Source organism: Centrocercus urophasianus, unplaced genomic scaffold (genome assembly GCF_019232065.1).
Source record: "Centrocercus urophasianus isolate 14NV4802_14NV808 unplaced genomic scaffold, USGS_Curo_1.0 seq_16, whole genome shotgun sequence".
NCBI classification, from domain to species: Eukaryota; Metazoa; Chordata; class Aves; order Galliformes; family Phasianidae; genus Centrocercus; species Centrocercus urophasianus.
This window is the reverse complement of record NW_024884711.1, coordinates 22,494,534-22,505,219: the sequence shown is the minus strand read 5'-3', so window position 1 is coordinate 22,505,219 and position 10,686 is coordinate 22,494,534.

The window sequence follows — 10,686 nt, the reverse complement described above, 5'->3', positions numbered from 1 at the left end:
CCCCTCCTCCTACGGACAGGGGAAATGATTGAGAGAGGTGAACACCTTTAGGACAAGAACATCTCAATTACTATTGCTTTTCCTGCTAGAGAACTGAAAGAACTCCCTGTTTTTGATGTAATAGGAGAAAGCAATAAGCCTTCTTTAGGAATGATAAGTTGAAGAAAGATGAAAATTTAGATGGGGAAATGATAGTAGGTCAGTTGGCTAAAATGAAAATATCTTATTTAGTATCCAACAGTTTTCCAGTAGTCCCTTTGGTTTTGCACATGCTAATATCACAATGAAAGAACTACATTCACTGAAATAAAATTTAAATGTTGATATTCATATAGTATCTCTTACAATCAGTCACTAATAACCTTACCCACTTTTTTGGAGGGGAGATTTTTTTCTCTTATTTGTCTTGGTTTTGTCTGTGGTTTTAAACATGGCTGCTATCCATTGTTGATTAAAAGTATTTGTAAAGATTAGGTTGGCTACTTTTCTTCCTTGTGGTTTTGTTGTTTGTAACCTTCTTTTCCAACATATGATAATAGAAAAGTTTTCAACAGTCTTTTATACTTGTAAACAAATCTTTCTATCACATCACCATTTTACAACAAAGAGAGAATGCAAATTTTTGAGCCTGATTTATTATAAAGCTCACACTGCAAATACCTATTTCTGTTTAAACTGTAAAAAGCAGAATGAAGAGAAAGAATCAAATAGCCTCAACTCTTAGTAATTGTTTGGTTTTCATAGCAGTGAACGCTCAGTAGATCAGCTCACAGCGGTGCATGAAGTCATTCCTCACTGAAGATTAACAGCATAGGATACTTGCCAAGGCACTTCTGAAAACTAACCTTGACTTTCATGACGTCCCTTTGGGCACTAAGTGTTTTCCTTTGAAACTATGATTGCTTTTATACACTTGAAACTGTACCTAGATGTACTTTTATGAGAAAGAAAGAATCTATATGCAAAATAATTTATTGTTCTTAAAAATATTAATCTATGAATTTTAACAAGTACAAGCAAACTATCGTGTTTTCAAGAAGTAATGTATCAGCAACAAAATTCTAAAATAGAATCTGCATTTCATTCATTATACTAAACATAGATTTTCCACGATTTTCTACAGAGATATACTTAGTTATTGGAGGACATGACTACATGATCCTAGGCTAAGGCCTACGTGCTCTGATATGCGCTATACTGACAATGGTGTCTCACAGACCTTGACAGAGTCAGCAAGAATGGGGAGATGCATAAACAAAAAAAAAAGAGCTGCATTAGCAAAAGAGCAAAAAGTTACACTTTAGGGTGAGGTAAGAAGTTGCTTTTTGCCAACGAATCAGAATAGAAATTTAGGTGCATGATTGCCTCATGCCATCCACATACTAACCGACCAATTATAGAGGAGTTACTCGTGATTCACACCTGCATCCAATCAGAAGCATGCTTTGTATTATTTAAGAGTAGTATTTTTTCCAATAAATGGTCTGTTACCACTTTCATGAAGTGCCAGAGTTTGTTCTTTTTCTCCCAACAATTTTCTTTTCTTCTGTTTACTTGAATAATATATTGTAATTTTACTATTATTATTATGAATTTTTAACCAAATTACACTGTCATATTGCACCCAAGACTTTGGACTCTATTAAGATATTTACTTATATGCATCTTCAATTTCCTATATCAACTGTAGTAGGAACTTTCACCAACTATACTGTCTTATTAAATCTCTGATCGTAAATTTCAATTTACAAACAATATTATAGTAGTCATAGTTCTGTTCTGGAGGAGTAGAAATTGTCTAAAAAATTGCCCAACTATATTAACTTAATAATTTCCTCCAGTGTTATTCATATCCCAAGAGAACAAATGAAACGAGTCACTTTGAATACTGCTACAATAATCGTATGTCTAAAGGTGAGACTAAGCCTATATTTAGACATACTGAAAATGACTTTGATCTGCTGATGACTATCTTGCATTTACTTTCACATAATCTCATTGAACAAAATAGAATATCACAAAAAAGTCACTAAGTCACTAGCAGCTTTTTGGCTTAAATGGCATACTCAGCCTTAATTTCCTAGCTTTACTAGAGTTTCTGCTCTGGAGGATTTTTTTTTAATACTGAATGGGAAAAGACAAAAGCAAAGTTTCCAACAGTGCCAAGGAACATCTTTCCTTTTTACCTTCTGCTCATCTTCGGAAGAAAACATTCAGTGCATATCAAGTCCAGTAAAGCACTTCTCATTTACATGCCTAACTACATACTCAGTTTAGCCTACTTTGACTTATCAAAGTGAATTTTATTAAAGAATTTATTCTCTCTCAGTAACACTATACACTGAAGTGTTTGTTGAATTATGCAAGGATTGTGAATGCTCTTATTTTCTTGATGGGAAAGAAAATAAGGCCAAATGCTTTCTTTTTAAACTTCTGAGAATATACTGGGGCTTCTCAAAATGTCATAGTCTTGCATACTCTGGAGACTATTTAACACTGCATGGAGAAGAAAGTAGTAGAATATTGGATTGATTGTTCTTGCTGTTACGCAATCATGATTATGCCTGAAAACATCTGACCAGATATGGCTGGTCCCAGCTGGATAACACTGTAGCTTAACCAGTATTAGCTAAGGCAAAGATACAAAATAAATGTGAGCTTGCTTAAATCAGAAACATCTGAAATAGAAATAAAAGATAAGGAAAAAAAAAAAACAACAGACAGACCAGCAGCCAGAATCTTACACAAACTGCTAACAGATCTGGTGCAACCAAATTAAATTTGTGTAAATATTTCTTTTATTAAGTCTCAACAATCTCTCTATGCTAAAACAACCTTGCTGAAAAATAATTAAGGTGGAATATTGCAAAGCCTCCCTTCTTACTCTATTGAGGTTTTGTAGTCTTGATTGAAAAAAAGTATGCATTTATTTACCTGCAACACTGTAAGAAACACTTCACAATAAGAGAAACTGCTGAATGAGAAGAGGTGACTGAAGGAGCAGGAGGTCAGTTTTTTTTATAGGTATTATCAACTGAGAGAAAAATCTCCAAATAGAGTGAGGTTTGCATCACATTGTAAAACAAGGTGGGAAGTGAATACTTTAATTTAAAATTAGCAAAAAAAAAAAAAAAAAAAAGAGAGATATTAAGGTGTATTTCACTATATCCTCTTCACCATTATTTCAAGACACAACAATATTACAGAATTCTATTTGAAGTACTGGTCTACAGTCTTTGATCGCACTTACAGTACAAATGTAAAATCAGTTCTCTACTCCCATTTATCTCAGTACTGGTGTTAGCTGACTCTAACAGAATGACTCTTATGAAGAGTAGTTATTTTACCTCGGAGTGGCATTTCAGAAGCCTTAAATGGTCTGAAGAGATGGCACATGACCTTTAGGAATATTTTATCTCTGCTTACCTTTGAGAACTGAGAACAAGAAGAGTTAAAGAAACAAAAGCACTGCAGAAGCTGACCGCAGTAACGGGAAAGTTGCTAAAATTCCTTTGAACTTTGGCTTTGCCTTTGATATATGAGAGCTACAGAAAGAAGTAAAGTAGAAAATTATGTCTTTGTGTTTCCCAGTAGTTTAATTGCAGAAAAAGTATTTTCACTTATTAATAGCATCTGGTTGAATATTCCCTGTTATCAGACTGCAATGAATTGCACAGATCAGTCCTAATGTAACAAAGAAATGCAATACATCATTATGAATTTCATATAAAGGCTTTGTGATCTAGTCCTTGACTATAGTTATCGGCATTTTTAAAGTATAGTCTGACATGGCAATTCATACTTCAGATTTTCACAGACATAATGTATGTCCTGAAGTAGGAAGTTCAACTCTATTCACTGCCTGCAAAACAAAAAAAAAAGGCTCCTCCAGGGGGGGAATCAAGGGTTTAACTTAGGTGCGCTGAATTGTTCTCTAAAGCATCCCCTAGACAATTGTGTATGACAGATTTCCTAAAAGAGGCAGCTATGTTATATGCCAGTAGCTATACAATACAAATATCTTTCCCCTTTTGATTAAAGTTTGAATTGAGCTAACTCAAAGTGGCTTTCCAAAGTGAGACTTTATTCTCAGGCTACTTTCATGTGAAAACACAACACAGAACACAGCACCACAAAAGAAAAAAAATCAGTTTTCCAAAGCAGATAGAAATTTGCAGTTTTCACTTACCATAACTGAGATAGTAATTTTAGCCTCAGATCTCTAGTTCATAAATGTACTAGTGGAAGAAAAACTTTATTGAACAAAAATGCCTAACAGAATTTGTGCAGCAAAACAATTCCTATGGTAATATTGTTACTGTACTATGTGAAATGAAACTCCTTCGTTTATTGCAGAACTTAACTAGACTTCAATCTTGACTTCTTTTTAATGGCTGCAAAATTTTGTATTTTAATTCTACGTTTATTATATTTCTAATTCTGTATTTCTATGACACTACTCAATTCAATAAAAAACAGGCCTAGCTAGATCATAGTCAGAGTGAATAAACAAATTCACATTGCCCCCATCAGTATCATTCGTTTCCAGCTCCATTCTTTTCAATGTAAGAAGACCACTTTTCAGTGAAGGAAACTATTAAGTTCTGTCAGTTATAATATTTTTGCTAGCCTGCTTAATTAAGTTAGTAACTATAACTTACTTGTCACTTTTTTTTATTCTCTTCTCTGAATTCTTTAGAATTTTAGAAATTACTTTCTGATATTGTGCACAGGATTCTGTGCATTGCTTTACTATGGATTTCGTCTTCTCAAAGCTGTTTACTGTTTCTCTTTCTGATCCCATAAGTAGTTGCTTATCCAATTTGCTGTTCTTCAGTATTCATTCATCCCAGCTGTCTTCCAAATATCTCCTTTTCATTAAGTAACAATATTTCAGATTATTATGCCTTCACTGTATGACAGCAGTTTGTTTCTTTTTCCCCCATAAGAATTTTAATTTTGCAATTTCTTGCCTGGGTTTCTGATGTTTTGACATCTCTTCATATTAATTTTGTGCTCTCACCAGTAACACTACATCTCTCAATTCAGTATCATCTGTTATTTTAATCAACTGTTAATGACTTCTTCATGATAATCAGAACAGTTGTATTAAAGGAAGATTTTAATAAGTTTAAATCTACAGAAAAATGTCTTTAGTTTGTTAACATTTATAAAAGCCTTGGTTATCTAGTAAGATGTTCATCAACTATACCTTTGGAAAGATGACAAATGTTATGTATGTCTACTTCACTAATATATATATATATATATATATATATATATATACACACAGATTAAGGCACATTTGCCTAAACAATTTAGTCACATGAATAAAATTCTGTGGAATTAATTCTTTGTTTAGTGATAGAAATATAGTTGTTTTTTCTCAGCTCACGTAAGTAAATTATATGAAGTCAGTTCATAAGAGTTCATGAAAGACACTAGCACTTTGCATTGCCTCTACTAATTCCATGTGTTGTAACCACATAACTTTAAGCACAAATAATTCTTAAAAAACTGGCTAACAGATGCAGTGTAAATGAAATAATTGCTCAATTTATCATCTATTTCTACTTAGACTTCTCAATCAATGTTATATGTGATTAAAAAAAAGCATGTGTCTCATAATGCAAGTGTAAGTAAGGTATATGAGTAGGAGATGTCTAGACTTGCATTATTAGGATTTGCTGTGAAATAAAATCGGCTTATGTCATAAGACTGAATATGATTTGTCATCATTCAGCTGTTAATTGCATTTTAAAGAAAAAGACAAAAAATATACTCAAGGACTATGGATGGCCAGTAGGTATGGACTTGCCTTAACTATTACCTTATCTCAGGTATTGCACTGGAATTCATTTTATGCAAAAGTTTAAATCCTGTTTTTTCTCCCTCCGCAGTCAGTGTAGGAAGAGAGGGGATCTCCAGTGGGCAGTTCAGATGATTTTTCTGAAGACGGATTCAACTCCCTGTGAAGGTGCCTATCTCTTCTCCTAACTACAGAAGAAGATGGAATTGTTAGTTTAGATTAAATGCCCATACTGGTTAGTTTTAGAAGAGAGGACATCCGAGGTATGAGAAGGGGCTAAGTATCAACATTGTACATCTTGTCCCGTGAGCTCCAACAGTAATTACACTGACATTGCACCAGTACTTGTCAGAATGAGTAAGGACATCTGAATTTTGGCTGTAGTGTTTATGAATTACTGCAGAGCTTAAGAAATCTCTGATTTTTCTATGGGTCAGTGGAAATTCTCACCTGATCCTTCCAGAGGCAGTGCAGAGCTATGCTGTCCATAAACTCACAGTGTGTCTAAACAGCACTCTGGGTAATTTCAGCCTCTGGGTAGTAACAATAGCAGATGCTTATTATATTTAATTATTAACCATCAGCTCTTTGAACTTATCACCTTAGTCTCTCAGCACCTGCATGATGTATGGCAAAATTCTCACAATTTCAGCTTCTATCAGTCAGTAAGTAAAAGATGAGCATCTGCTAGTGCTCAACAGTCCCTCAGGATATATGCAAGTATCATTACAGTTGTTCCTAATGGTGTTTTACACAAAATGAGGTAGGGTCAAGAAGGCATGCTAGGTTATTTTACACACACAATGTCAAAGCATTTATTGCCCTGCATATGGCAAGTTTTAAATATAAATAGGTAATACTAGTAGATCATTTATTACTGCATTTAATATTTATGCAGTGACATAAATTTATATGTCCTTTCAAATGATTTTGAATTTTAGATTTGGTAGAAACTTTAGGTGAACTTGGTTTCTAGTTAAAGAAAGGAAGGAGAAGTAGGGAAACTGCTGGAATGCTGTACTTTACCCTCCTCTGTCATTTCTGCATTTCAACTTATGCCCATACCACACAATGAGGAAAACCCTATTTGAAAGTGAAAACGAACAAGCCAGGTTCTCACAGTGTCATACAAAAGATGGCATTTTTAAATGCAGGGCTTTTTGCAAGAAACACAGGGTCTGGAAACATCAATATGTTGCCTTCAGTACTTTGGCTGCTAATTCACCTGTATTAACATCTCACTCACATACTCCACCTCACTGCATCCATCTGTTAAGGTCAGAATTCTGGCACCCTTCTTTCCTGTTTGGAAGGAATTTACAGCAGCTACTGAAGAGCCTCTGCCTGCTCAGCCACAGATGAAGGTTGGTTCCTATGTGCAGTGTATTAGCAACTTTATAATTTCAAGTCTGACTTTCTTACAAAAGATTTTGCATAAAGTAGGCCAGAATAATGAAGCAATTAGCATCAGTCTTCTGGGATGCTTTCAAGAGATTACTGCCATGTTCTCTCCCAAGGCTATGCCCCTAAAGAGGGGGATATCCCTATCAGTGCTGAGATACAATATTCCCTTGCCTCATACAAGATGTGAAAATTATCTGGAAAGTCACATTTGTTATATCTCATAGGATTCAGCAATGAACTTTGGAAATCATGTGACTCAAGCACAAAAGGCCAACATAATGGCATATTGATATGTCAAAGGCGAGTCACCAGAATCTGGTAAATTGTGAAGACTCCCACCATGCTGAAATGGGAATAAAACTGTCAAGTAAAATTTGAACGGTAATACTTGAATATTTCACATGTCATTTTTCAGTAGTACTTGTCATCCTTTGACTCCTTTTTAAAAAGAAGTTGAATGCAAATCTTTGTGTTTGTATACTGTAATATGGCCCATATATTTTAAAACCATAAATCTGAGAGCTTTCAGAACATAACAGTTTTTAAATTTTAGTTTTCCTGCACTGCTCAATTCTCTGAGAACCCTCAATTCATTCAAATGTGATTTCAAAATAAGCTGCAGCAAATCTAAGTTTTTTCCACAGTATAGTTTATGCTGGTAGATGACAGAGACTGTCCAAGGTTATATAGGCAGATATGCAGCCTAAATTTTAATGGATTTTTTTTACAGTGTCTGACTGCATGATTTAAAATTATCATTTTTTTGCAGCAGTTTTTCTACCCATCTCTCCCTGCTAATGCTGAGTCAGAGAGTTCAGAGTATTTAATTAAAAATGGAGAGACAAGTATTTTACAGCCTGAAAACCAACAGTCAGTGGAAGACATCCACTGACTTCACTTAGCTTTAGAAATCTGCACCAAAGCTTGATGTATATTCATAGTGTATTTGCGGACATCATTTTAAATTTGTTCTCATCTCCTGTTATCACACAATCTTAGCTAGACACAGAAATTGAGGGTTTGAACCCTTCCTTCCTAAGAAACTAATATTGCATTCCCTTTATTTTGCTAAACTTATATTTAGAAACGTTATTACATCATGGCAAGAAACATTTGCCTTTTATTAACTTTCAGATTTAATAAAATTAGTACCAGAGAGCAGAACACTAGTAGTGGGGCCCTGGTGCAAGAATTGAAATGAGATCCTTTTCTAGCCAGCTGTTGTTACATCTTACTTTTTCCTGCAGTCAGCAGTCTGGAAACATCACTGCAGTTACATTGACAGCACATAAAGTAGCTCACAGTTGAACTGTAGGACTCTCAAAATTTGTTTGCAATATCTGCAACTGAGAAGTAAAACAGAAATAGAGCAGTGATCTTGCGTATTAATGATTGTTCTGGTGTGCAAAATCAGCCTGAAGGGTTAATTAAAAACTAATCTGCATCTAAGGCCTGAGAACATCTACCTGGACTTTATGGTCCTACCCAATACCTGCAAGCACTATCTAAAACACAAGGATGTTTGACATGTGAAAAGAATCAAAAATAGGCAGTGTAAAAGACATACAACTGTGGAAAAAGTTATCAGTAATAGTTTTCGGTACTCTTCTAATATGAAAAAAAATTCAAATGAGAACATGACAAGGATGGAGAAAGAGAAGCAGATTTGTAAGAATCACAGAATGGCTCGGGTTGGAAGGGACCTCAAGGATCATGAATCTCCAACCCCCCTGCCATAGGCACGGTCACCAACTTTCACATATAATACTAGACCAGGCTGCCCAGGGCCCCATCCAATCTGGCCTTGAACATCTCCAGGGACAGGGCATCCACAACCTCTCTGGGCAGCCTGTTCCAGCACCTCACCACTCATAGTAAAGAGCTTGCCCGTGACATCCAACCTAAATCTTCCCTTCTTCAGCTAAAATCCATTACCCCTTGTCCTGCTGTTATCTACCCTTTCAGAGTTGACTCTCCTCCTGTTTAAAGGCTCCCTTTATGTACTCAAAGGCTGTAATTAGGTCACTCCACAGACATGTTTTCTCCAGGCTGAACAAGCCCAGCTCCCTCCAGGTCTTCCTCTACCTCTATTCAAGTCTTAGATAGAGCCCTCCTTCACCATTTGAGGTCTGATAGAATCTGAAAATGTCATCTTCCCATTTTCATACAGTAAGTCTAGATGAAAATATATTGTAAATAAATGCACTAATAAATAAATACAGTGCCATTAGTAATGTCAATCTCTTGCTTTTCCTTGCCCTCCTTTTCCTTTTCTTCTTTTCTTTAATAATAATTATGGCACCTTGTATTTTGTAACTACAACTACTCAAGGTTCTCCACAGGCAAATAGTAGCAATGGGATCAGTTGTTAAGAGCTGTGCAGAAAAAAATGATCAAGAGCATTTTGGTGTTAATCTTATCAGTCTAGTAAATAACATTACAGATACGAGGAAAGGGGAATTGTAACTGTATTTTTGTATAAAAATCTATACAAATTAGGACGTTTCTTTCAACCAAATAATTCTATGATCTTTCTGTAGGCTCTTCTAACGCAAATCCCTGTGGGCAACATAGCATCTATAATGAAGGAAACAGATGTTTTCTTGTTTTCATTTATTTGTACAGTAGAATCTCAATACTTTGTTTCATTGCATGGGAAGTTCTATTGTAAATGACAGATTAAATCAACACTTCGGGGATCCAAATTTTACTCATTTATTTCCTAATTGCCAATTGTTTTCAGTAACATATGTTAATAAATCATCATATTCTTATTGATTGTTATTGGTACTGTTTCTACCTCAGTAAAATTCTGTCCTTAAGAAAATAAATAAATAAAATCTGTATTCTAGTTAAATGAACATCTTGATGGTGCCTAGAAATAGAGAAGGACTAATTAACAAAGGAATCCTTTACAGTGCATAGATCATCTTTACAAAGTCATTAGGAAAATGAATGTCCAAATGTATGTTGGTTGTGTGCAAGAATATGTATTTCATGGGTTTAATAACGAGAAATAGAATTATAGACTGGTTTGGAAGGGACCTTTAAGATCATCTAGTTCCAACCCCCTTCTATAGGCAAGAACATTTCCCTCTGGGAGAGGTCATCCACAGACTCACTGGGCAACCTGTTCAAGTGTCTCACCACCCTCATAGTAAAGAATTTCTCCTAATATCTAGTCTAAATCTACCCTCTTCCAATTTAAAGCCACTTCCCCTTATCCTGATGCTACACACCCTTATAAAAAAATCGCTCCTCAGCTTTTCTGTAGGCCCTCTTCAGGTACTGGCAGGTCACTATAACATCTCCTCAGAGCCTTCTCTAATGTAAGCTGAAGAGCTCCAGCTCTCTCACTCTGTCTGCACAAGGGAGGTGCTCCAGCCCTGTGATCAGCTTTGTGGCCCTCCTCTGGACCTGCTCCAACAACTTCATGCCCTCCTTGTGTTGGGGGGCTCCAGAACTGTACACAA